Genomic DNA, 23,921 nt, shown 5'->3' with positions numbered 1-23,921 from the left:
CAAAATTGACCACTGCATGAAAATCGATGTTTTTGCCTGCCGTGTCTCGCCTTAAAGACGGGCCATAGTATAACTTTTCGGAACATTAAGAACATTGATGTCTCTAATCTTGCTGATGAACTGGCTAGCTTTTCAAACAAAGTGAACTTCTCCACTCCTGACGCTCTGATTTCCCTTTACAACAGTGGACTAACTGAGATCTTGGATGTTTTTGCTCCTGTTAAAACTCGGACTGTTTCTTTTAATGTTTCTGCTCCATGGTTTACCCCTGATTTGCGTCTACTTAAAACTAAGGGACGGAGGCTTGAACGTTTATATGCTAAATCTGGTTTAATGGTACACAAAGATATGTTGAGTGATCATATGTACCATTATAAGGAAGCTCTGCTTAAAGCAAAATCAGATTATTATACTAATATAATTGGAGCCAGCGAAGGAAACTCTAGATCTCTTTTTTCTTTAGTAAAGAAGGTTTCCTGTCCAGCAGATGCCATGCCTTTAAGCCTGTGTTCTACAGAACAATGTAATAATTTTATGACTTTTTTTGAGTCAAAAATTAATAAGATCCATCAGCAGTTGGCTATCAGTAATTTAGCTCTAAATCCTCTGAGTCTCTTAGTCCCACAAATGACTATACATTCTACTTTTAATTCTTTTACCCTGCCACCTACAGCAGAGATACGGGATTATATTCAAAGATCTAAATCTTCTACTTGTCAGCTCGACCCAATGCCTACTTGCTTGGTTAAAGCTTGTGTATCGTCACTGTCCTCATTATTCACTAAAATTATTCATTCTTCGCTTGATACCGGGCATGTACCGTCCTCCATGAAAACCGCTGTCATTACTCCAATTCTTAAAAAAATAGGGGCTGATCCATTAAATTTTGAAAACTATAGACCGATTTCTAACCTGCCATTTATTACTAAAATATTGGAAAAATGTGTCAAAGCTCAAATTCATGAACACCTGTCCAAGAATGCATTATATGAACGTTTCCAATCTGGATTTCGTTCTCATCATAGTACAGAGACGGCCTTGGTTAAAATAACTAATGACTTGTTAATAGCAGCTGATTCTGGTCTTCTGACTATACTAGTCCTACTTGATCTTAGTGCGGCATTTGACACTATCTCGCACAAGATACTTTTGGACAGGCTAGTATCTATAGGAGTCACGGGTACCCCCTTGTCCTGGTTTAGATCATACCTCACCGGTCGTAATCAATATGTCCAAATAAAAAATTATAAATCAAGGTCATTTAGAGTTAACTTTGGAGTTCCTCAGGGATCTGTTTTAGGGCCTCTTTTATTTATGATCTACTTACTTCCTCTTGGTTTTATTTTTAGGAAATACGGTATTAATTTCCATAGCTATGCTGATGACACCCAGTTGTATTTATCGTCTAAACCTTCTAGTTCTTCTCCTCGACCTGTTTTGAATGAATGTTTATCTGAAATTAAAGCTTGGCTTTCAGGTAATTTCCTCAAACTAAATAGTGACAAAACCGAAGTTTTATTAGTAGGTACTAAATCAACTTTGGCTAAATCTGATTGTCCTTCTTTTGTTATTGACAATACTGAAATTTATCCTTCTCAACAGGTCAGGAGTCTGGGTGTCATCCTGGACAGCACACTCTCCTTTGAAGCACATGTAAATAACATTACACGCGCCGCATATTTTCATTTGCGTAATATTAGCCGTCTTCGTCCTTCCCTCACTAAGAGCAGCACAGCAATTCTAATTCATGCGCTGGTCACTTCACGAATTGATTACTGTAATGCTCTTCTCTCTGGTCTTCCGACAAAACTTCATCGTAAATTTCAACTGGTTCAAAACTCAGCGGCACGTGTCCTGTCTAGGACTTCTTTACGCGAGCACATCACTCCAATTCTTCAACAATTACATTGGCTTCCAGTTAAGTACCGTATTGATTTTAAAATTCTGCTTCTCACATTTAAGGCTTTACATAATTTGGCTCCACCGTATCTCACTGATCTTGTAAACATTTATACTCCTTCTCGTTCTCTGAGATCGTCTCACTCTATTTCTCTTGTGTCGCCACGTATTCGCTTAACTACAATGGGAGCGAGAACTTTTAGTTTTGTGGCGCCTCGGTTGTGGAATTCGCTTCCCCCCAATATACGGAATTGTGACAGTCTTCAAATTTTTAAATCCCGTCTAAAAACTTATCTTTTTACTCAGGCTTATGTGTGAATTGCAGCATTCTTTTCTTTGTGTGATGGATGTAATTTTACTGTTTTTTTTTGTTTTTTTTTTTGTTTTTTTTATATATTGTTATTATTTCATTGGTTGTTTGCTGTAAGGTGTCCTTGGGTGTTCAGAAAGGCGCCTTCAAATAAAATGCATTATTATTATTATTTATGAAATGTAAACATTACCATTTTTAAAATGCAAACAATGTATTCACATTATTTACATACAAAGTATGCAAGCAGCTGCATTTTCGGCAGAATTATATTTGGGCATATACTATTTCATAACTGCAGCACGAACAGTGATGTATAAAAACCCAGATTACTTAGTCTCTTGAAAAGAGATGGTATTCATCCCTCCTGGGATGGTGCTGCTCTTCTCTCTAGTAATATGGCACATAGTCTTAGAGCTCAAACATGAATCAGGTCAGGTCAGGAAGCAGACAGACTGGCTAAACCGACCGTCTGCTAGCTGTCTCACGTCACCAACGTCAGATAAATCCCATCACATAGGGACTCTTTCACCTAGATATCATCATATAGAGACTGTGGGCCCTATTTTAACGATCTGAAACGCAAGTGTTAAAGCGCAAAGCGCAAGTAACTTTGTGGGCGGGTCTTGGCGCTGTTGCTATTTTCCCGGCGGGATAAATGACTCTTGCGCCAGGCGCAAATCTAAAATGGGTTGGTCTGAAGTTGCTTCATTATTCATAGGTGTGGTTTGGGCGTAACGTGAAATAAACCAATCAGAGCGTCATCTCACATTCCCTTTAAGAGCAGACGCGCTTTTTCTAAAGCGGATTCCTATTATAATGGTGGATTTGCCAGGCGCGCGCCAGGAGCGGTTCACAGCCGAGGAGAGCAACACTCTCGTCAGGGAGGTTGGGGATGGAGAAACCCACCCAAATTAACTTCGGTTAAAAAGACGTATGATAATTTGGGTAAATGTGTAAGCTAGATGTATGCTTGTATAATAAATTGTCTATCTATCTATCTATCTATCTATCTATCTATCTATCTATCTATCTATCTATCTATCTATCTATCTATCTATCTATCGTAATAATGTATGATTTGCAAAAATGAAAACTGCTGCTTCTGTGTGTAGATGAGAGAATCAAAGTGTATGCGCGTTGTGCTCACGTTACATTGATTATGGCCAAGCATGCGCCCTTAAAATAGCATATACTGGCCAGTAAGAGAATGAGTCCTGAGTTACATGAAGTTTTGAATGACGCAGTGAAAGTGATAACCTTTGTCGAATCGCGGCCTCTGAATCACAGATTGTTTGAAAGGCTCTGTCATGACAGTGGCGCTGAGCACCAACAGCTACTTCTTTACACCGGCGTACGTTGGTTATCGAAAGGGAAAGCACTACAGAGGCTTTTGGAGCTGCGCAATGAAGTAAGCGCTTTTCTGGCAGACCACTCACATTCCCTTGTTGTTATGTTGGAGAAAACACACTGGGTAGCCTGCCTTGCATATCTCGCTGATTTTTTTAGCAAACTGAACAACCTGAATTTAACTTTGCAGGGTAAAGACACACACATCCTAAACATGTATGACAAAGTGTGTGGATTCATGAAGAAGATCAAACTGTGGGAGAGTAAATGTGAAGATGGGGACACAAGTTGTTTCCAGCTGCTCAGCAGCTACCTTTCTGCAGGTGATGTTGACAGAGCTCATATAGTGCAACTAGTTAGCACACATTTATCCAGACTCAACAGTGAGTTCAACTACTACTTCCCTGATATTGAAAGCAAGTCTGCCAAACTTGACTAGGTCCGTAATCCTTTCATGACTGAAAGTACGGATAACAACATTCCTACCAGACTACAGGAAAATCTGCTGGATGTGTCCTCAGACCGTGGACTGAAGATGAGATATTCAGAAACAGACCTGTCATAGTTCTGGTGTGATGTGGAGAAGGAATATCCTGATTTGGGGAAACATGCACTGAATGAACTCCTGCCATTTGGATCTACATATTTATGTGAAGTGACATTTTCATCCATGGCCGTAATCAAGTGCAAGCACAGGAACAGACTCAACTTGGAGAAAAGCCTGATAGCTGCTGTTGCCACACTGCCCCCAAGACTGAGCAAGCTTATGAGTGAGAGACAGGGTCAAGTTTCTCATTGATTGGTGAGTCCTTTTGTGTCATACACAGGTCTAAACATATTTAGAGTAGGCTGCTACTATGTATATAAAATGTGATCTTTGCTTTTGTATAATTGGTCTGGACATGTGAAGATGTGAAAAAAGTCATACAAATATTGAACAAAGACAAGTATGAGTTATTATAGGAAGTAAAAATATCATTATTTACAGGTAAATTATATAGATGTTATGTTACACTGTGCAAACCTAAAATTTACACCAAATCTAAAAATCACACAGATCACATGTGCTTGTGGGGGTACTTCAGGAAAGATAAAGTGTTTTGGGGGTACAGTACCCTAAAAAGGTTGGGAACCACTGCTCTAGAACAACCCCTCACGTTACACAAAACACCAGTGAGGGCCGGGACTTAATTCACATAAACCAATAAAATAATGAAACACCTAACTTGTTTGTTAATGCCACGTTTTTTCACATGTACATAGCAATCAAACTTGAAATAAGAAGGAACACACACACACACACACACACCTTTATACATAATATATAGAGATGTATCATTCACATTTTAGCTCTGGATTAGAACCAAACAAAAACAAATAAATTTAGATAACCCATTACCTGAAGAATTGTATTCTACTGGGTTACATGTATTTGAAACAGAGGCTAAACTAACGAAAAATAAAGCTTCAAGCCCAGAAGTATGGAGTCAATATTGTGCCATAATTAAACAAACAAATCCAGCATTTTGCAAACAAACTCGATCTGCTTTGCAAAGGAAAACTCGACTCGCAAACAAACAGAAAGCAATGTGCAAGTACAAAGGTAAATTTGAGCAAAAATGCAGTGGAGTAACAAATATGTATTGTGTTTTACAAATATAAATAAATGAGCCTAGATAATTTTTCACAAATAAATACAAACCATCCTACAAATTGCATGTAACCTTTGAACAAATACCAAATCTAGTGCATACAAATGAATATCTGTCTGTTATGATTGTGAGACAATTGGCTTTTTATGAGATCTCTCGGCTCGATTTTCTCACAAATGTGTCCAGGCAGATTTTCTCACAAATGCAGTTGAGCAGCTTCCTCTTCTAAAACAGATGTCGCTAAGATAAGGGGATTCATTTACAGACATCCCAAGTCTCCCGGAAGTTCCGGGAGTCTCCCGCATATTGATAGCGGCTCCCTGATGCCCGCAAATCAGTTAAAATCTCCCGGAAGCAAGAGCGCGCAAGCGTAGCGCGTGCACGGCAGAGAGAGGAAGCGAGAGACCTTGCGTGTGTGCGCTAGTGTGCGTGTGTGCCTCGGGATTTTATCTCTACTTTCGAGCCGAATTAATCAGACCCCCCCCCCCCCCCGTTGGAGATTTCTCGAACCGAACTAATTAGAACCGAATCCCCCCCCCCCCGTTGGAGATTTCTCGAACCGAATACCCCCCCCCCCCCCCCCCCCCCCCGTTGGAGATTTCTTGACTCCCGGAAATGACTTTGTGCAGGTTGGGATGTCTGCATTTAGCGATAGTCTCCCGGGAGAAGCACTGATTTGAAACTTGCCTTGACCTACAGCTGAGGAAAGTGACAGGTGAACAGGTGTGTTTCTGTCTTTATCTATAATTCTTTTGCAAAATGTTATTACATATCTAGGCAGAAATCCACATTAGCACATTTTAGCACTTCACTCTCTCTAGGATAGGGGAATCTATAAGCTGAAAGCTCTGCCATCATATGTAGCTTTTTTACATTAATAACTAATGATCTTCGCAACGGACAGAGGTGGAAAGTAACTAATTACAAATAATTTTGTTACAGTACTTGAGTAGATTTTACGATTTTTTTCTACTTTCTTGAGTATAATTAAATTGTGGTACTTTAACTTGAGTAGAATAAAAATAAAATATTCAACTTCATTTATTTATTTATTTAAAGCTACATTTATTTTCCACCAAAAGTACAAAGTACTTTGATAAAGGTGCCGACGAGGCAACAGGGCAAGCTGACATTTGACACACTTTTCAAACTACTGTGGTGGAGCCCTGTGCTTCAGCCAATAACTGAAAGGTCTGAAGTGCTTCATCCAATAACAGACAGGTCTGACTCGGGTGCAAAACCAATCAAAACGGCCAGTTCGGCTGGGGGGCGGGGACTTCAAACCGCACTCTGGCATTCAATCACTAGCCGCATTTCCATTACCCTTCATATTGCGCAAATTGCAATTACGCCCAATGGAAACACGTCAATTTCGCAAAAACTCCCATTTATCACAAAAAAGTTTTTCCGCTCGCATGAGGTGGTTTTTCAGGCAATTCGAAAAATAAATATTTCGCAAACCTGCAATGGAAACAGTTTTTGCGCATTTACAGGTCACCTGACGTAGATGACGCGGTGTGTTTGGACAGAATACGAGACAGAGTTCTTTATTAAATCCATAAAAGACAGAAGAATTACAGGAATAATGGATTCTAAACCTCAAAGAAATGCCACAATCAAGACCTCGAAGCAGAAATGAGGGAGAAACACCCAGAAACACCTCATATGTGCCGCTCTCAAGTATTCGCTAGTTGCACGTGGCCGCCATTTTGGATTTCGGATCAGCAAGGGTACGCTAAGACACTTCCGGTTTCGCATTAAAGATTGTACTCATGCTGCATAGTGCATACACATACGCAATGACAATTATGCCTACTGTAAATATAGAGTTACAACTATGACTAGAGTTATTTGCATAAAATGCACTGTGAACATTCACATGTTGACCTGTGATCGGCTACAATTTATCTCCATAAATACTATTTTCTCAATTCTGCGCATATATTTTTACTTTCTTACATCAATTGCTCGATCAATATTATCATCACATATTTTACGTTTTCATTTTTTTACGGTAGGTGCCACCAACAATTTAATATAGGTAAGTTTGTGTATATTTTACACAATACATGTGCTGCTTATAAACACCAGACAGATTATTATTATTATATATGGAACAGATCTTTACTCATCTCACTTGCACAAAATAAATGCAGTAATAGAAAGCATATAAACGCACAGGTGAAATACACTGGAAATTATATGCATTTAAAGTCCGCGTGAACCGGAAGTTGCAAACGAATTTTCTCCAGTGTTGTGACGTATTTCCCTGTGAAACGGAATATTGAACAGAGGGCAGGGTTTTACTCTAGCGCTCCTCCTCTCCATCTCTGCTCATAACAGACTAACGGTTTGAGGGTCAAACATACGTCATCAGGGAAGGTCCTCTAAAGCAGAGGGGAGGGGCATTTTCAGATTTTGATTAAAGATTACGAAGCCAAACATTTTTTTTGTGTGGATTGACTTGCATGGATGAATTGTTCACCACAAAACGATCAATTTAGGCAAACAAAGTAAATATGGTAAATTTTGATTTCATGTGGACTTAAAAAATTTGATCGGGTTGAAGTCATCCCTTCGGATCTTCTGTATCCATCAGCCCGTCCCGCGGCGTCAACGGGGACCGCATGAAAGCTGACTTCTCTGTTGTAACGTGACGAAATGAAACGTGAACGATTATGTGCTGAGGCTGTCACCCTCTGAAAGGCAAGGCAACACTCCTTGTGAAAAAAAATATCTCTGTGGTAATGGAACTCGGTCGCTGTTGTCTCTCGCTGTCAGATCACCGTAGTTCTCTTACGAGAGGTTCTGTCGTACTACGTAAGAACTTACGCTCGGGGGAAAGTCTCTTTCTGTGAGATATTGAAGCCAAAAATTATCCTTAATTTTTATATAATGCAAAACGCGTTGCAGCAGCATACAGACATAGGCGAGGCAGCTTGCGCGCCTATTGGCTGCTCTGCGGCAACTGCAGCAGCCTATCGAGAGAGGCCCTCTTGACGCCTTGACCAATGGGGGTGCTTCGCGCCCATTTGCATAGCGTCCCGCCGAAATAGGCGTGGCCTAGGGCTATAAATATAGCGTCGAGAGGCTGGTTCACTGATTTTCATCTCTTCAAGCGGAGCTCACGCATCGCTGGATCCTGAGAGAAGCCGCGCCGTCTGAAGAAGCCTTTCAGCGGGACGAGTCTGCATCGAAGCTGCTGGCCGCGCCGCCTTCTGCTGACATTCCTGCTGCACTATCCGGTGCACTATATCCTTTACTGCTAGTGTGTTTTCGCCCCGCGAATCACACCCCTTTCTCTCTAAAAGAGCTGAGCGTCTTTTTCAAGATGTCTCACACTCTAAGATCACGCAGCTCTCGCGCTCGCTGACGGCGGATGCCATCATTACGAGCTGTTGCCTATGACGACTCTAAGGACTCGCATGGCACATTCTCAGAGGCTGCACCTCAGCTCTGTTGATCTCGCACCCCCTGCTCGGGAGTCGTCTGGGAAACGGGCTAATATTGAATCAGAGCTGACGCGTCTGCTCTCTCAGGCCGTTGAGAGCCTCGGCCTCGAGTGCTCGGCGCCCGTAGAGCCAGCACACTGGATGGCTGTTTCCTTAAAGGGGCCGTGTTGCTAACACCGTCTAGACCCGCACTGTTTCTTCCTGAAGCTTCACGAAGAACTCGCGAAATCCTAGTCTGCACCCTTTTCAGCCAGAGTGAAAACTTCTGTTTCTGCAGCATTCTCCGTTGTCGATGATGCTAAAAACAGAGGATACCACTCTCTTCCTGCAGTAAGAGGAAGCTGTAGCTGCTTATCTTTGCCCGCCCTCCACTGGACGGCGCTTAGACTGCGCTCCCCTCTAAAGCCTGCCACACCACTTCAGTTTCTGCACGGCCGCGCTTACACCGCCGCTGGACAGGCTGCAGCTGCGTTGCACACAATGGCCACGCTACAGGTTTTCCAAGCCAACCTTTTCTGCAAACTCGATGAGGAAGGACTGGAAGCTGTAAGCATTTCAGATTTGAAAAGCGCTACAGACCTCGCTCTTCGCGCTACTAAATCTGCTGCACAGGCCATAGGGCGGATTATGGCCTCTCTCACCAGTGCTGAGAGACACCTGTGGTTAGCATCTCCTGCCAAAGCGCGCTAGCTCCGCGACAGGTCGCTCTAAACAGCCGTCTGCTCGAAGCTCACAGCCGCAGCCACCGCCCGCCACCGCCTCACAGCGGCAACGGGCCTCAAAGTCGTCCTAGCCCTTCTAGGAAAACGACGGTGTTCAAGTCTCGCTGCGGCCAGACTTCCACAAAAACTACCAGCTCGCTCAGTTCCAGAAAATGTGACTGTTCCAGCTTATTTAGCAGTAAACAAGTCGGTAACACTGCCCGCTTGCCTGCTTACAAACGCCGTTTCCACGGCAACCCAGATGTATCCCTCAAAGAGTGTATTTCCTGGTATTCCGGCCACGGCCGATGGTGTTATGAGTGTTGGAAAAAATGCCCACTACCTCGTGCTCATTCCTACACACAAACACAGCTCATCACACAGAGCTTGCGCTCGTAAAATCGACTCAGGTCGATTGCGCATTAAAAGTAGTGAATGTGCCCACAACTCAGTGCTCATATACACTGCATGTCTTCTGGTTTCTGTAAAAACGAAACCAAAACACATACGGTCACAGACCAAAGGTGTGTTCAGTGCTTCTCATGTGCACGCTGTGTCGCACTCACATGCACTCACAGTCCGGCCACGGCCGATGGTGTTACGAGTGTAGAAAAAATGCCCACTATAACGTGCTCATTCCTACACACAAACACAGCTCTTCACACAGAGCTTGCGCTCATAAAATCGACTCAGGTCGATTGCGCATTAAATGTAGTGAATGTGCCCACAGCTCAGTGCCCACATACACTGCACACTGCATGTCTCCTGGTTTCTGTAAAACGAAACCAAAACACACACGGTCACAGACCCAGGTTGTGTTCAGTGCTTCCCATGTGCCCGCTATAGCGCGCCCACATGCACTCACAGACATGTCAAACCCCGAAGGGTCTCGCCCGCTCGCCTTCTCTCAGCTACTCGCTGTACCAGAGTTGAGCGCGGACAGGCTGCCTGCTGTCATCAGCGCGCCCCCCGCCTCGTCTGCCGCAAACACGGCACCTATGTTTCAGCACATAGAAGCTCTTCAGCCGCCACACTGTCACGGCCAGAGCGCAAACTTCATTCAACCCCTAGCTATTCATGCGAATGCATGGGCACAGCTCCCGGGGTGTCAGAATGGGTGCTGAACATTATAAAAAGAGGCTATTCGCTACAGTTTGCTCGACGCCCTCGCCGCTGCGAGGCGCGAGTCAAAACTACGGTAAAAACGGAAGTAGCTCATCTACTTCAAGCCGAAATAGCGAAACTACTGAGCAAAGGGGCCATAGAACCCCTATGTCTAGCTCAGAGCGAAGGGGGCCTGTACAGCAGATATTTCCTGGTACCAAAGAAAGACGGGGGTCTCAGACCCATTTTAGATCTAAGACGGCTGAACAAAGTGCTTCAAAGCGCCCGTTCAGAATGATCACGACCAGACAAATCCTCTCGCAAATTCGCCAGGGGGACTGGTTTGCGTCGATAGATCTGAAAGACGCGTATTTCCAGATACAAATAGCGTCTCGTCACGGGCGATTTTTGAGATCCGCCTTCGAGGGCCAGGCATATCAGTATACAGTCCTACCGTTCGGCCTGTCTTTAGCGACCCGTACATCCACGAAGTGCATGGACGCGGCCCTCGCTCCCCTGAAAATTCGGGGAATGCGAGTTTTGAACTACTTGGACGATTGGCTAGTTCTGGCTCAGTCTCGTACAGAGCTCATAGAACACACGACCATTTTGCTCGAGCACCTCGAGAAATTAAGTCTCACAGTCAATTGGGCGAAGAGCTCGCTGTCTCCCAGTCAGGAAATATCCTTTCTGGGCACAGACCGGAACTCGCTGTCAATGACAGCTCAGTTATCGCCACAACGCACACTGGCCGTTCAGCGCATGACGGAAAGCTTCCGCTGCGGCGCTATGGTCCCGCTCAAACAATTTCAAAGGATGCTGGGCCTCATGGCCGCAGCATCGCCAGTACTTCAGCTGGGCCTCCTTCGGATGCGCCCACTTCAGTTCTGGCTGCAAGCGCGTATGCCGCGCCGAGCGTGGACTTCTGGTCTTTTTCGCCTCAAGGTCGATCAGAAATGCATTTCAGCTCTGAAACCTTGGACAGCGACCGACTGGTACCGGTCAGGAGTAAGCCTGGGGACTTCCTCGAGTGTGAAGGTGGTGTCCACGGACGCCTCCACCTCGGGATGGGGAGCGCTGCTCGAGGGCAGGCCGTTCTTTGGCCTATGGTCAGAACGAGAAAAGCTTCTACACATCAACTGCTTGGAAATGATGGCAGCCGACAAAGCACTCAGGCGCTTCTATCCCCAGATAGCAGGACACCACGTTCTAGTCCGTTCGGACAACATAGCGGTGGTGGCCTTTATAAATCACCAGGGAGGCCTCAGAACCCGAACCCTTCACAGGCTGACGGAACACCTCCTGGTTTGGGCCCAGCACGATTTGCACTCACTGAGAGCAGCTCATGTGCCCGGCCACTTGAATTTGGGACCAGACAGATTGTCCAGGAACACAGTTCCGGCAGGAGAATGGTCCCTACACCCACAGACAGTCCAATTGCTGTGGAAGAAGTTCGGCAAAGCGGAAGTAGACCTGTTTGCATCTCAAGAAAACGCTCACTGCCCGATATACTTCTCCAAGAGCAGGAACGCGCTGGCTCACGTATGGCCCCGCTGCCCGCTCTATGCCTTTCCCCCATTACGCTCATACCTCAGGTAATAGAGCGGATTAGGGAAAGTGGATGCTCGGTGCTACTAGTAGCTCCGTTCTGGAAAAACCAGGTCTGGTTCCCAGTTCTGATGCAACTCGTGAGCTCTGCCCCATGGCCGATACCTCTGAGGAGAGACCTCCTCACCCAGGCCAAGGGCTCGATTTGGCATCCTCGCCCGGAGCTTTGGGCCCTACACGTATGGGCCATCAATGGGTACCCACTCACCTCCCCTCGGGAGTGCTAAACACGATCACGCAGGCTAGAGCTCCCTCTACGAGACGGCTCTATTCCTCAAAATGGTCTGTGTTTTCTAGCCGGTGCACAGCCGCGTGTCGCCCCAGGACTGTGGGGTGACGGACGTTCTTTCCTTCCTACAAGAGCTTCTGGAAAAGGGCAGAACCCCTTCCACGCTCAAGGTTTATGAGGCGGCTTTAGCGGCGTTTGTCAAACCAACGCTAAGCCAGTCACTTGGAAAGAACGATCTGGTCATTCGCTTCCTAAGAGGAGCAAAGAGGTTAAACCCTCCCAGACCCCCTTCAGTTCCCATATGGGACCTTTCCACGGTCTTGGAGGCCATGAAAGGTGCCCCATTTGAGCCAATTCAATCTGTGGATATCACAGATTGACTTTCTGTAAGCGCGACATGTATAGAGTTTGGGCCAAATGACTCCATCGCCAGGCTCAAACCGAGACACGGGTATGTTCCTAAATCCCTCAACACACCGTTCAGGTCCCAGGTCATTTCCCTCTCGGCCTTACCGGTCCCTGAGGAGGAGAAGGACGCCGCTTTGCTCTGCCCGGTAACAGGGCATTAAGAGCTTATGTGTCTCGCTCGTCTGCCTTCAGACAGACAGAGCAGCTATTCGTTTCGTTCTACGGACGCTCTAAGGGGCTAGCTGTAACGAAACAAACCCTATCCAGATGGATAGTGGATGCCATAGCGCTGGCATACATCTCTAAGAGCCTGCAGTGCCCATTAGGTGTCAGAGCGCACTCCACAAGAGGCATGGCCTCTTCGTGGGCTTGGTCCAGTGGGATTTCTTTACATGATATCTGTATGGCGGCAGGCTGGGCCTCCCCGTCTACATTTATCAGGTTTTATAACCTGGAAGTTCCCGCTTTGCAAGCTAAGCTGTTGTCGGTCTAATGAGCCAGTACTATCTGCCCCGAGGTCGGCTCAGATACTGGAAACCGTTCGAGCAATGCTCACGGATCGATCATACAGCCCTGAGGGCAACTGTAAGACCCATAATTTTCATTTTCAACTTTGCCCTGACTGTGTGGAACACTATTATTTTAATGCTCCCTGATGGGATGCTACCTATTCAGGAATGATGCTTTAGCCTCTCTTCCTGGGCTCTCTGTGAGTCCCTGATGATCATGTACCATATGGGCCCCGGGCACATGCCCTTGGGACTTTGGTATTGGATCTCAGCACGCATGGCGTTTTACATTGTGTTCCCCAAGCGTAAGTTCTTACGCAGTACGAGAGAACCTCTCGTAAGAGAACGTACTTGGTTACTAACGTAACCTCGGTTCTCTCTAGAGAGGGAACGAGTACTGCGTATACTTGCCGTGCCTGCAGTTCGCTCTGGTTCGCTCCGGCGATGAAAACCAGTGAACCAGCCTCTCGACGCTATATTTATAGCCCTAGGCCACGCCTATTTCGGCGGGACGCTATGCAAATGGGCGCAAAGCACCCCCATTGGTCAAGGCGTCAAGAGGGCCTCTCTCGATAGGCTGCTGCAGTTGCCGCAGAGCAGCCAATAGGCGCGCAAGCTGCCTCGCCTATGTCTGTATGCTGCTGCAACGTGTTTTGCATTATATAAAAATTAAGGATAATTTTTGGCTTCAATATCTCACGGAAAGAGACTTTCCCCCGAGCGTAAGTTCTTACGCAGTACTCGTTCCCTCTCTAGAGAGAACCGAGGTTACGTTAGTAACCGAGTACGTTTTCACTGGAAGTACTGGCCCACACACTTAAGTTCGAACGTCAACGGTCGCCGTGCACGGAGCGATTTGTTGCCGATCACAGGGCAAACATGTGAATGTTCACGGTGCATTTTATGTAAACAACTCTAGTCGTAGTTGTAACTCTATATTTAGGCATAATTGTTATTGCGTATGTGTATGCAGCATGAGTCAAATACAATCTTCTGTTTGTGAACAGTAGCCTATTTCATTCATTAATCTGACTATGCATCCGTGCATTTAATTGCCATTGGCTCGTGTGATAGTAATATGGATCTTAGTAGTATTTTAAGTGATAATTGATTCTATAAACAACTATAAAAGATAAATTTTGTCTTTCTCCGGCTCCCTGCACCGGGTGTAATGCGAAACCGGAAGTGTCTTAGCATACCCTCGCTGATCCGAAATCCAAAATGACGGCCACGTGCAACTAGCGAATAAGGGTCTTTCCTTACCATCAGTGCTTGGATAACACACATACATCTCCTTTGATTAATAATAATGGCCAGTGCGTGGCTGAGATGCATAACCTACCAACGTCCGTTGCTATTGGAATGACTTATCACGAGAGGAAAAAAATAAGTTTTAGTCGCATAACATCGGTTAATGGAAACGCCGTCATTTCGCAATAGTTTTTTGTCGACATTTAGAAAAAAAATCGCAAGAGTTTTGCGCAAATCTAGAAAGCACCTACTGGCGCTCGTTTTATGAATCAGTATCGCTAAAGCTTCAATATTATAGTGAATGTAAGTGAGCTATGCTCATATTCTGATTTTAAATTTTAATTGTGGCAACTCCTGAAATGGGTCGTCCCATTGATAATACCAGAGGACTGAGCAGTTGAAGTAAATAAAAAACTCAGCTCATAACATGGACGCAGTTATTGCATAGACGGAGCAAGAACAATGCAAGTGTCTGAAAAACATGGACACAGTTCAAATGAATGGTAAAGCTTGCCCTCTTTAACAATACAGTTAAACTATTGGTACGAAGCAAACTTTGTACAAAGCTGAATAAAACTCAACAACAGTGAAATAAGGTTGCATGATTTATCTGTCAATTAGATCCATGCAAAAGTGTAGGAATAGTGGGCTCCCAGCACATTTTCAGTAGAACGGAAAAAAAAGAGCATTTAATTTAACATGTTAACCATACCCCACTTATTTATTATTATTTTATTGGCACTTTTTATTCATACTGTTGTAGGCCTACATCTCTCTTTTTTTATCAAACCTCTCACTTAACCTTCTTTGCTTTCAATTATGAAATGATTCAAATGAAAACATTAAAATGATCTTACCTGGACTTACTTTTCAAAATTAGTAATAAAACAATTGCTCTTTACAACAAGGAAAGCTATATGTTTGCTTGCATACCATCACACAATACAATTTATGAGTTTAAAGGAACACTCCACCGTTTTTTCATATTAAATTATGTTATTCCCTTAACTAAGATGAGTTGATACATACCTCTCTTGTCTCAGTGCGTGCACTCAATCGCTCTGGCGCGCGGCCACACTTTGATAGCACTTAGCTTAGCCCAGTTCATTCATTAGGGACCAAACAGAGATGAAGTTAGAAGCGACCAAACACCTCCACGTTTTCCCTATTTAAATACAGTTACACAAGTAGTTACACGACCAAGTATGGTGACACAAAATAAAACGTGGCGTTTTTCTAAGCGGGTAAAAAGGATAACTATAATGTATGGCGGAATAGCACTTGGGACTCGGGAGCACTTTGACTCGGCGCAGTAAAAAGTCACGTTGGTTCTAATGACAGAAGGGAGAGGATTTTTCAGGCGTGACTTTTTACTGCGCCGAGATACGAGAGAGATATGTATCAACTCGTCTTAGTTAAGGGAATAACATAGTTTAATATGAAAAAAACGGTGGAGTGTTCCTTTAATATCATGTTTTACTCCAAAATCACAATACATGTCAGTCGTGTTTGAAATTACTTCTGTGGTTTCATGTTGCTTCTTAACACAGAGTGAGAATATATTATTTTATTAAATTATATTATACAGGCTATATTGATTAGCATTGCATTAAAGAGTTAGTTCACCCAAAAATTATAATTAACCCATGATTCACTCACCCTCAAGTCCTCCTATGTGTACATGACATTCTTCTTTCAGACGAAACAATTTTAAACCCAAAAAAGTGCATCCATTCATGATAAAAAATAGGCTACTCCACACAGCTCCAGTGGGTTAATAAAGGCCTTGGTAAGCGAAGCCATGGGTTTTTGTAAGAAAAATACCCATATTTTTTACTTTATAGTGTAAAATAACTATAGCTTCCGCCAGACGGCCGTACGCATACTATGCAAATTGACTTGCGCCACAAGACTTGTGGTTAGTTTTCCACCATAAATCGATGCGTACGGCCATCTGGCGGAAGCTAGTGATTATAGTTTACAAAGTTTTAAATATGGATATTTTCCTTACACAAACGCATGGATTCACTTCAGAAGGCCTTTATTAACCCCCCTGGAGTAAAAGTGGAGCACTTTTATCATGGATGGATGCACTTTTTGGGGCTTAAAATTTTCTCCAGCCATTCACTGCCATTATAAAACCAGGACACTTTTTAATATAACTCTGATTGTATTCATCTGAAAGAAGAATGTCATATACACCTAGGATGACTTGAGGGTGAGTAAATCATGGGCTTATTTTCCTTTTAACTATCCCTTTAAAGACATCATTCTTATGAAAATACCTGAGATAGCTTGATGAACACAGATATATATTATCACTACCATGTGTTTGTCTTCATGTTTCATCAGTCAAAACATCTCTATTTGCATGTTATTATATCCATATAAGGCATTTCCTGAAACATCGTAAGTTAAATACTTCTATGAATCTCACTTGTGGACTTTCTGCACGAGGGATGAATCTGTATGTACTGGGCTTCCAGTATGAATGGAACAGATATGACATGTGAGTGTTTAGGATTCCATATCGCTATCATCTACCCATTTTGGGTAAAAATAGAAAAATAATACTAAAGTACTTTGTTACGTAGTTACTTGAGTAGTTTTTAAGCCAACTACTTACAGTATTTACTCTTACTTGAGTCATATTATTTTTCAGTACTTCTACTTGTACTCAAGTAAATTATTACTTAAGTAGCAATACTTTTACTTAAGTAAAATTTGTTAGTACTCTTTCCACCACTGGCAACGGAAGTGAATCAATCAATCAAAACTAACTTTAGCTGGAAAATACCTTTATCCTAGAGCTGTTGCAAAGCCTAAACAATCTGTTACAGTAATTTCCTTGGAAAAAAAGCAGCAATAACCTACAGCAGCAGCAGCAATAGAAGCAGCAGCAGCGTAGCAAATCTGTTCCACCAAGACCAAACATACGACATTGTCATACCCATTACCATGCCAATCATTCCGAGAGTTGTCATGACAGAATAACACTTAACTTCAGAATAAATCAGAGTTAGCTTTACATTAAGATGTAAAGTTCACTTAGGAAGTACAACTTGATTTCTAATTAACTCTGTAATCTGTAATCTGTTGTATCTGGCTGCACCATTTGTTTTTAAGGCAAGACATTGGGCCCGTATACACGACACTGTTTTCAACTAAAAGCTGAAAAATATTTATGTGTTTTGGCCATCATTTAAAACTGCATTATGAGGGCTTGAAAATGCAAGTTTCTGAAAACAAAACTGTTATCATCCCCTTGTAAACAATATACAGTATAGCCCATATAGTAGACTATAATCAAACTAGTATATCATAGACACCAGGGCTTGACATTGACATTAACTTATTTGCTCATCAGCCACTGTGTCTAGTAGTTTTCCAAAGTTCACTGGTCACAATTTTGAAATCAATACCATGGGGACACTTTTTTAATATTATGGTACCTGATGCACGGATCCATTAGCCTATACTGTTACACACGTTTTCTTTCTCAACTGTTTAAAACATAACTGACTTTGTTTACATGAATACCAAGACTGGCATTTTGACTTTATTTTGTGTATTTGACTGTTTAAGAGCAATAAGCAGCACAAAAATAACTCAATTTAGTACTGAGAGGCAGCTTTATGTGCGCGCACTTTGTGTGTGAGTCTGTGAAAATCTGCACGAATGAGAAAAATGATGTGCAATACTTCCAAAAATCAAGCCCTGTAACAGCAACAATATTCATTCGGAGCAAAATAAATGAGGGAGGGAGGGGAGGCGGGGCTTGTGTGTCAACTTGCTGTCGGAGAGATGAGAGAGTAACAAAACTCAGCTGGTATAGTGTATCTATTCTGCGAAAAATTTGTATTGGAATGGAAGCATTTCAGATATTTCAGTATCGATAAGTTTAGAAAAATCTATATTTTTTACAACAAATTGCACTTAGTTTATTATTTCAGATGCCTTTTAAAAGACTAAATTGTAAACTAATTATATATATATATATATATATATATATATATATATATATATATATATATATATATATATATATATATATATATATATATATATTCAACTCACCAAAGTGGCTAGTAGGAGTTACTACATTACATGCCACTGCTGAAATCCACCCGTCAAGCCCTGATGGTAACGTATACATATTTATTAGAATTTTATATGTTATTATTATATTATGATGGGGGGAAAAGATGGATTGGAAAAGTCTCAAGCCAGACTCAAGTACCACTGTTCAAACCACAAGCACTAGCCTACTTTTTACTTCACAACATCCAATTTTCACCAGCCCACCACACTATTTGGGTACAAATAGCCAGTGCTCTTTACTAATGGGTGTGAATATTTTCTCTAAAATGATTATTATTATTATTTTTATTTCAAAAAAGACTGCGCAAATGAAATTTTAATATAGCTGCATTTCAGTTTCTATAAAGTAAATATGAACTATTATAAGATTCACATATTAGAAATAGGTCCTAGGTAACAAGTGCAAGTGAATGTGTGACAGATAAGGGCCCTGTGTTGCTCTACATTGGCTATATCATCTGCTTATTCTATATATTTGTTAAATATCCCTGTCTGATGTTGTGGATACATTTCTTTCTTTAAATCTTTGTATATAAATTTGTTTTTGGCCTTTCTCTACTCCTGCTTTTCAGTCTTAAGAAAGCAGAACGATTTTTCTTTGGTTTATCCCTTTCCAGACAAAGATTGAGTTAGGCCTTGACCGGGGCTTAAATTTGATACTGATTTCTCCCCACAATCCACTGCATCCGCTATGAGACTCCCAATTACAATCTCCCCCTTCCTCTTTCTTACTTTCCCACTTCTAGGAGATATCCAATTTTCCTCACCTTAATGGCCTTTCCTCACTTTATCTTCTGGGACACACAGAGATCTCAGAGAATTTTCAGAGGCCTGCCGTACCTCTGTGGTTGATGTACATTCAGCATTCTCATCTCGTATCACCTTGGAGATGCATTTATTTAAAATAAAAAAATAAGAAAATATTCAAAAAGTGGAAATAAAGTGTTAAATATAATCATAAACGCTGAATATAGAGAATGGAAACGTGACATCAATGCAATGAATTGTGAGATTTTAGGACACAGACTCTAATGTAAAAACTAAGTACTAGTGTACTACTTATATTAAATTGTAACCAACTTAAGAAAATTTTGGAATGGTCCATTCAAGTCAAGTCAAATTAATTTATTTACACATGACATGGTTTGTGTTGCTAAGTTATTTAAGCAATTAGCTAAAAAAGCTAAATCAATTAAATCTCGTATGTTGTCCGACTGAAGGAGGACACATGATTTCTATGAGTATGTACTATGTGATGCATATTTGCAGTGTCCCATGCACACGACGGAGTGCTCGAAAGTAGAGATTAAATATTACACCTATTAGAGGCACACCAATCGATCAGCCACCGATCTAAATCACAGGGCCTGAATTTCATTTTGGAAAATGGGGTGGAATTCCTCCCTTAGGTATTAATGCAATTATATGCTGAATCATATTTATATGGTTGGTTTTACTTGCAATAAACACACTGTAATACACTGAGGTGCAAATATCTGCCACTATTTGCACTATAAGCCCAATAGGCCTAGTGCAGGGGTGCCCAACCCTGCTCCTGCCGATCGACTGTCCTGCACAGTTCATCTCCAACCCTAATATATGTGTGTGTATACATTATATATATATATATATATATATATATATATATATATATATATATATATATATATATATATATTATATATGTGTGTGTGTGTGTGTGTGTACACTATATATATATATATATATATATATATATATATATATATATATATATATATATATATTAGTATATAAAACCAGTCATAAGTTGCATGGGTATATTTGTGGCAATAGCCAACAATACATTGTATGGGTCAAAATTATCAATTTTTCTTTTATGCCAAAAATTAGGATATTAAGAAAAGATGATGTTCCATGAAGATATTTTGTAAATTTCCTAGCGTAAATATATTATATTTGTGAGTGAATGCAGCACAATCGCGAACATGAATGGACAACTTTTTGTTATACATATATATTTAAATATTTTCTCAATATTTAGATTTTTTTGCAACCTCAGATTCCAGATGTTCAAATAGTTGTATCTTGGCCAAATATTGTCCTATCCAAACCATACATCAATGGAAAGCTTGTTTATTCAGCTCAAATTTTACAAAAATTACCCATGTGACTGGTTTTGTGGTCCAGGGTCGCATATATAGCCTCTGCTAAAGATAATTTATGAAATATGATGAAATACACAAATAATTTTTTTTATTAAATTTATATATGTGGTCTCATTTGGTCATGCTGGCAAAATGAGTCAGAATAAACAACTTTTAAACTAAGTTTTTGTTATTTTCACATTCTCCATTGAAAAACCTTCAAAATTATGTATGTTTGTTGGAACCGGACAAAAAAATGAATGAGCTACAGTGTATTGTGCAAAGTCAATAGAAAAATCTAATTAAAGTTTTCTGAAGGTTCCAAAACAAAATCACCATGCGACCATACCATCTCTGGTAATAACACCAAATTTGGCACACACCTAGTTAAAACCAAATGAACTCAGTAACTCAATGAACTTAACTCATTAACTCAAAGTCGACCAAAAATTACATATCAGCTCCTAATTAGACCATGCGTATTCCCACTCATTTTGCCAGCACGGGTCACATATGTGGTATTTCAGGTATTTTTAAACACATCTATTTATTTATCTATCCATTCATCCATCAATCAATTTCTTAGTCTGCAAGGCCAACAAACTTTAATGCAAATTAATCAAGTCAATGCACATTTTTCAAGGGCTTTTTCATGCCAACATTTCTCATTATAATTTGAAGTTATATGAATTTCTTTGAATTTTAATTAAAATAAAACTTAATTCTACTTTCTTAGATTTAAAATTGAAATTGAAATTATGTGCCCTGTTTGCTACCTCAATTCAAATTAATTGGAATTTAAAAGGCATTCTCAATCAGTTCTGAATGTAGTTTTCCAGAAAATGATGCAGCTGATAAAATATATATCATTGAACTCAATGTAAATTGTGTAAAAGTACCAAATGCAGATGTGTATTCTATTTAATATAAATGTAGATATATATAGGCCTACTTATTTTCTATTTAACACACACCAAGGCTGGATTTCCGATAACGTTGTCTCTTAGCACGCTACGAAGACTCTAAAGGTACAACTTAATTAAAGGTATACCATTTTTAGGCGTGTTCCCCGAACTATACCTTAGGAGGTTGCTTAAGATAAACCTTACGTGCAACGTTACCAGGTGCTGTCCGTGGCGGTGGTGCTGAATTGGTTGATATCGATGGCTCAAGAATCAATTATTCACTTATGCAGAGGCTGCTTCACTGCGTTATGTGAGAAAGCAATGTTCTTTATCAAAGAAGCACTTCAGAAATAGTTGAAATTGCATTTATTAGGACTTTATATTATAAAAAAACAATCCAAAATGCAAACTAAATCCAACCCTGGATATTTTATATAATTTCGGAATGAGTGTGCAGACCCGCAGCCTCATGCTCAAACGTATCATGCGCCAACCCGCTACACTAATTGCTTTCACTGGCCTATGAAAGGGCTGCGCAGGCTGCGCCGTCTTTGATTTAGCACACCTATTCGCTGTTCTGCAGCCATAGTTTGACCAGACTCCCCACCACAATCATTCCCTTTAAATAGACTCCTTTAAAAAGTCTTACAAGCCCAATGGTTTGCCAGCTGATGTACCTTTAGATAATATATTATTAAAAGCCAACAACAATCAGTGTAATGACAATTTTATTATTTGCATGAAAACACTTAAATTAGCCTAATTGAACATTGGGTGTATTACAACTTCAGAATTATATTCATATAGACTTTTTGCAGTTGTGGCCACTAGCAGAGTGAAATGTCAACAGTGATAAAGTAAAGCTAAGGGTGGCCCAGACCAACCTTCCGAACGTATAATGTGTCATAATTCCTGTCTTGTGTTCCCCTTGTCTTGTGTGGACCTTTTTATCATTTCCTGTCCTGTGCCATGTTTTGTAGTCCTTTGTAGTTTTTCTTGTTTATTAGTCTTCCCAGGTTTTTCTGATTAGCCACACCCTTGTTATCTTGTTAAGCTTGTTTGCATGTGTGTTTAAGCCCTGTGTCTAGTCAGAGAATGTCTAATATGGCGAGAAGTTTCACTCTCAGTACACTTCCGGCTTCTGAACTGGTTGCAGTTCCTCTCTGATTCCATATGAGGGCGCTCACAGGACGAGTGCAGAATACACATGTACGACCAGAGATACTGCTTTACGGCAATCCTTCAGTCACTTTGGTGCTTTCGCGCTCTGCACTTTCTTTTCTCTCGAGGCATCGACAACACAGCTGACACAGGTAAACACACGTGCTAGAAGAGTTTTTGTTTTGTTTGTTTCTGGTCCCGCTGCGGATGACACGATGCCATCAAGCGGTATCTCTGGTCGTAATCAGTCCTTCACTGACCAATCAGCGTTCATTAGCAGAATGCTAGCGTGTTATGGGCAACAACAACTCAGCCTGTAAGAAATCAAAAGGACATAAGTACTCGTTCATTCAACTTTCGACCTAAAACCCACGTTGAACTTGCAAAATCTACAATCAGATCTGAGATTTCTCAACGGCAATCGGGTGAAAGAGACAAATTTAGCTGTCTAGCCCCATTGACTCCCATTCATTTTGCACTCATGGCGATCGCCCCCAGTGGAACTCTGGTGGAACTACAACCAACACTGGTACAATAGAGCTTAAAGGGGTGGTTCGGGATTTTTGACATCCGACCTCATTTTTAAGTCAGCCTGGTTGTTATTCATCAGTGGAGACATTTTTTAAAAAAAATTATCCAGTCCTTATATTTGGATAGTTAGCCGATGCTAGGCTAGCGCGAGTCAAGGGTAGATGTTAGCCAGCCATTAAAAACCGTTTTACCCACTCCACAGTGCACCAAACGCAAATCAATTATAACACTAGACTATCGATGCAAATGTACGTTGAGAGAATAATGTTAGAAATCAAACTTACCTTTCATCTCAATGATCCCAAAGCTCAGCAGCTGCGGAATTTTACTTTGCTCCAGTTAGTAATGCGGCAAAAAGTAAACACAGAAAAGAAGCGCACTACAGTGTGTGCCGTACATGTGTGTACCGGCTCACTCGGTTGCCTAGGTAATCAATATCACTCCGCTGCTGCTGTAGACAAGGCTTGTGATTACAGGGAACAAATTATAACTAATGCAATGTGATGAAAGGTAAGTTTGATTTCTAACATTATTCTCTCAACGGACATTTGCATGTCAATGTTTTGCATGTTTTGACATCCGATGTCAAAAATCCCGAACCACCCCTTTAATAGGGAGTCCTGT

Source organism: Scardinius erythrophthalmus (assembly GCF_964197995.2).
Source record: "Scardinius erythrophthalmus genome assembly, chromosome: 3".
Classification (NCBI taxonomy): Eukaryota; Metazoa; Chordata; class Actinopteri; order Cypriniformes; family Leuciscidae; genus Scardinius; species Scardinius erythrophthalmus.
This window is presented reverse-complemented; position numbering follows the sequence as displayed.